This window comes from Pan troglodytes, chromosome 17 (assembly GCF_028858775.2).
Source record: "Pan troglodytes isolate AG18354 chromosome 17, NHGRI_mPanTro3-v2.0_pri, whole genome shotgun sequence".
NCBI classification, from domain to species: Eukaryota; Metazoa; Chordata; class Mammalia; order Primates; family Hominidae; genus Pan; species Pan troglodytes.
Genome location: NC_072415.2, coordinates 2,816,139 through 2,822,085, shown reverse-complemented (window position 1 = coordinate 2,822,085; position 5,947 = coordinate 2,816,139).

Below are 5,947 nucleotides of genomic sequence, written 5' to 3'. Positions count from 1 at the left end.
AGTGTTCTGGAATCCTATGTGATGGAGAACCACTCAGAACCCAGCAGCAGTGTTCTGTAATCCTATGTGATGGAGAAACACTCAGAACCCAGCAGCAGTGTTCGGGAGTCCTATGTAAGGTACAATCATTCAGACCACAGCTGGGGTGTTCTGGAATCCTACGTGTGGGACAAGCATTCAGACCCTTGTAGCATTGTTCTGGAATCCTATGTGAGGAAAATACATTGAGAACACATCAGGAGTGTTCTGGGGTCCTATGTGCGGGACAAACATTCAGACCCTCTTAGCGGTATTCTGGAATCCTATGTGAGGGAAAAACATTTAGACCCACATGGGAGTGTTCTGGAATTGTTCGTGAGGGACAAACACTCAGAACCCAACAGCAGTGTTCTGGAATCCTAATGAGGGACAAACATTCAGACCACAGCAGGAGTGCGCTGGTATCCTATGTGAGGGAGAATAATTCAAACCCTCGTGATAGTGTTCTGGATTCCTATGTGATGGACAAATATTCAGACCTCAATACCAGTGTTCTGGAATCGTATTTGAGGGACAAACACTCAGACGATAGCAGGAATGTTTTGGAATCCAATGTGAGGGAGAAACATTCAGACTACTGCAGGATTGTTCTGCAATCCCATGTGAGGCACAAACACCCAGACCACAGCAGGATTGTTCTGGAATCCTATGTGATGGTCAGACATTCAGACCACAGCAGTAGTAGTCTGGAATCCTGTATGAGAGACAAACATTCAGATTACAGCAGGATTGTTCTAGAATTCTATGGAGGAACAAACATTCAAACCATATCAGCACTGTTCTGGAATCCTATGTGAAGGGACAGACACTCAGAACGCAGCAGCAGTGTTCTGGAATCCTATTTTGGGGACAAACACCCAGACAAGAGCAGGGGTGTTCTGGAATCCTATGTGACGGTCAACCATTCAGACAACAGCAGTAGTGTTCTGCAATCCTATAAGAGGGAAAAACATTCAGACAACAGCAGGAGTGATCTGGAATCCCATCTGAGGAACAAACATTCAGACCACAGCTGTGGTGTTCTGGAATCGTATGTGAGGGCCAAACACTGAGAACCCAACAGCAGTGTTCAGGAATCCTAAGTGAGGGACAAACATTCTGACCACAGCAGGAGTATCCTGGAATCCTATGTGGGGTAGAATAATTCAGACCCTCGTAGCAGTGTTCTGGAATCCTATGAGAGGGACAAATATTCATACCCCAGTAGCAGTGTTCTAGAATCCTATTTGAGGGACAAACACTCAGACAACAGCAGAAATGTTTTGGAATCATATGTGAGGGAGAAACATTCAGACCACAGCAGGACTGTTCTGGAATCCCATGTGAGGCACAAACACCCAGACCACAGCAGGCATGTTCTGGAATCCTATGTGAGGGTCAAACATTCAGACCACAGCAGTAGTCTTCTGGAATCCTAGATGAGGGACAAATATTCAGACCCCAGCAGTCGTGTTCAGGAATCCTACCTGAGGGACAAACATTTAGAACCCAGTAGCATTGTTCTGGAATCCCATGTGAGGGACAATCATTCAGCCCACAGCTGGTGTGCTCTGGAATCCTACTTGTGGGACAAACATTCAGACCCTCGTAGCATTGTTCTGGAATCCTATGTGAGGAAAATACATTCAGAACACAGCAGGATTGTTCTTCAGTCCTATGTGTGAGGCAAACATTCAGACCCTGGTAGCCGTGTTCTGGAATCCTCTGTGGAGGGCTAACATTAAGACCCACGTAACAGTGTTCCGGAATCGTACGTGAGGACAAACACTCAGAACCCAACAGCAGTGTTCTGGAATCCTAAGTGAGGGACAAACATTAAGATGCCAATACCAGTGTTCTGGAATCCTATTTGAGGGACAAACACTCAGACACAGCAGGAATGTTTTGGAAGCCTATGCGAGGGAGAAACATTCAGACTACAGCAGGATTGTTCTGGAATACCATGTGAGGTAAAAACACAGACCACAGCAGGATTGTTCTGGAATCCTATGTGAGGGTCAACCATTCAGACCACAGCATCAGGGTTCTGGAATCCTATATGAGTGACAAATATTCAGAACACAGCAAGAGAGTTCTGGGATCCTGTGTGTTGGACAAACTCTCAGAACCCAGCAGCAGTGTTCTGGAATTCTATTTAAGGGGGAAACACCCAGACCAGAGCAGGGGTGTTCTGGAATCCTATGTGACGGTCAACCATTCAGACCACAGCAGTAGTGTTCTGCAATCCTATGTGAGGGACAAACATTCAGACCACAGCAAGAGTGTTCTGAAATCTTATGTGAGGGACAAATATTCAGAACCCAGCACCTTTTTTCTGGAATCCTATCTGAGTGACAAACATTCAGAACAGAGCAGGAGTGTTCTGGAATCCTATGTGAACTACAACCATTCAGAACCTCGTAGCAGTGTTCTGGAATCGTATGTGAGGGAGAAACACTCAGAACCCAGCAGCAGTGTTCTGGAATCCTATGGGAGGGACAATCATTCAGAACACAGCTGGGGGGTTCTGGAATCCTAAGTGTGGGAAAAACATTCAGACCCTGGTAGCATTGTTCTGGAATCCCATGTGAGGAAAATACATTCAGGAAACAGGAAGAGTGTTCTGGAGTCCTATGTGCGAGAGAAACATTCAGACCCTCCTAGCAGTGTTCTGGAATCCTATGTGAGGGACAAATATTTAGACCCACGTAACATTGTTCTGGAATCGCACATGAGGGACAAACACTCAGAAACTAACAGCAGTGTTCTGGAATCCTAAGTGAGGGACAAACATTCAGACCACAACAGGAGTGCTCTGGAATCCTATAGGAGGGAGAATAATTCAGACCCTCCTGTCAGGGTTTTGGAATCCTATGTGAGGGACAAACATTCAGACCCCAGTAGCAGTGTTCTACAATCCTGTTTGAGGGACAAACACTCAGACTGCAGTAGGAATGTTTTGGAATCCTATGTGAGGGAGAAACATTCAGACCACAGAAGGATTGCCCATGTGAGACACAAACACCCTGATCACAGCAGGAGTATTCTGGAATCATATCTGAGGGTCAACCGTTGAGACCACAGCAGTAGTGTTCTGGAATCCTATATGAGAGACAAACATTCAGACCACAGCAGCATTGTTCAGGAATCCTTTGTGAGGGACAAACACTCAGAACCCAGAAGCAGTGTTCTGGAATCCTATGTGAATGACAAATATTTAGACCCTCGTCGCAGTGTTCTGGAATGCTATGGTAGGGACAAACTCTGAAAACCCAGCAGCAGTGTTCTGGAATCCTATGTGAGGGACAATCATTCAGACCACAGCTGGGGTTTTCTGGAATCCTACATGTGCGACAAGCATTCAGACACTCATAACATTCTTCTGGAATCCTATCATAGGAAAATACATTCAGAACACAGCAAGAGTGTTCTGGAGTCCTATGTGCGAGAAAAACATTCAGACCGTCGTAGCACTGTTCTGGAATCCTACGTAACAGACAAACATATAGACCCACGTGGCAGTGTTGTGGAATTGTACCTGAGGGACAAACACTCAGAACCCAACAGTAGTGTTCTGGAATCCTAAGTGAGGGACAAACACTCAGACCGCAGCAGGAGTGCTCTTGAATACTTAGTGGGGAACAAATATTCAGACAACAGCAGGAGTGTTCTGGAATCCTACGTGAGGGAGAATAATTTATACCCTCATAGCAGTGTTCTGGAATCCTATTTGAGGGACAAACATTCAGACCATCTTAACAGTGTTCTGGAATCCTATGTGAGGGACAAATACTCAGAACCCAGCAGCAGTGTTCTGGAATCCTATGTGAGGGACAATTATTCAGACCACAGCTGGGGTGTTCTGGAATCCTAAGTGTGGGACAACCATTCAGACCCTCGTAGCATTGTTCTGGAATCCTAAGTGAGGAAAATACATTCAGAACACAGCAGGAGTGTTCTGGAATTCTACATGCGGGACAAACATTCAGACTCTCTTAGCAGTGTTATGGAGTCTTAGGTGAGGGACAAACATTCAGACCCTCATAGTAGTTTTCTGGAGCCCTATGTGAGGGACGAGCATTTAGACCAACGTAGAAGTGTTCTAGAATCGTATGTGAGGCACAAAACACTCAGAACCCAACAGCAGTGTTCTGGAATCCTAAGTGAGGGATAAACATTCAGACCACAGCAGGAGTGTTCTGGAAACATAAGTGAGGGAGAAACATTCCCATGACAGCAGGAATGTTCTGGAGTCCTATGTGAGGGACAAACACTCAGACCACAGCAAGAATGCTTTGTAATCCTATGTGACAGAGAAGCATTCAGACCACAGCAGGATTGTTATGGAATCCCATGTGAGGCACAAACACCCAGACCACAGCTGGAGAGTTCTGGAATCCTATGTGAGCATCAACCATTCAGACCACTGCAGTAGTGTTCTGGAATCCGATGTGAAGAGCAAACATACTGAGCCTCGTAGCATTGTTCTGTAATCTTATCTGAGGGATAAACATTCAGACTCTCTTGGCAGTGTTCTGGAATATTATGTGAGGAACAAATATTCAGACCCTCGTAGCAGTGTTCTGGAATCCTATGTGAGTGAAAAATACACAGAACACAGCAGCAGTGTTCTGTAATCCTATGTGAGGAACAAACATTAGGACACTCGTAGCAGTGTTCTGGAATCATATGTGAGGGAAAAACACTCAGAACCCAGCAGCACTGTTCTGGAATCCTATTTGAGGGAAACTTTCAGACCACAGCAGGAGTATTCAGGAATCATATGTGACGGACAAACATTCAGACCCTCATAGCCGTGTTCTGGAATCCTATGTGAGGGAGAATAATTCAGACCCTCATAGCAGTGTTCTCGAACCCTATTTGAGGGACAAACACTCAGAAGACAGCAGGACTGTTTTGGAATCCTACATGAGGGAGAATCATTCAGACAACAGCAGGATTGTTCTGGAATCCCATGTGAGGCACAAACACGCAGACAACAGAAGGAGTGTTCTGGAATCCTATGTGAGGGTCAACCATTCACACCACAGCAGTAGTGATCTGGAATTCTATGGAGGGACAAACATTCAGACCCTCTTAGCAGTGTTTTGAAATCTTATGTGACGGACAAACACTCAGAACCCATCAGCAGTGTTCTCGAATCCTATGTGAGGGACAAACCTTCAGACCCTCGTAACATTGTTCTGGAATCCTATGTGAGGGACAAAGACTCAGAACCCAGCACCAGTGTTCTGGAATCTTATGTGAGGGACAAACATTCTGACCGTAGCAGGAGTGTGCTGGAATCTTATGTGAGGGACAAACATTCACACCCCCGTAGCCGTGTTCTGGAATCCTACGTGAGGAACAAGCACTCAGACCACAGCAGGAATGTTTTGCAATCCTAAGTGAGGGAGAAACACTCAGACGACAGCAGGATTGTTCTGGAATCCCACGTGAGGCACAAACACCGAGACCAAAGCAGGAGTGTTCTGGATTCCTACGTGAGGTAAACCATTCTGACCAAAGCAGTAGTGTTCTGAAATCCTATGTGATATACAATCATTCAGACCACTGCAGGAGTGTTCTGGAATCCTATGTGAGGGAGAATAATTCAGACCCTCGTAACAGTGTTCTGGAATCCTATGTGAGGGACAAACATTCAGACCGTTGTAGTAGTGTTCTGGAATTGTATGTGAGGGACAAACAGAACCCAGCAGCAATCTTCTGTAATCCTAAGTGAGGGACAAACATTCAGGCCAGAGCAGGAGTGTTCTTGAATCCTAAGTGAAGAACAAACGTTCAGACTCCAGCAGGAGTGTTCTGGAATCCTATGTGTGAGAGAAAAACTTAGACGCTCATAACAGTGCTCTGGAATCCTATGTCAGGGTCAAACATTCAGACCCTCGTAGCAGTGTTCTGGAATCGT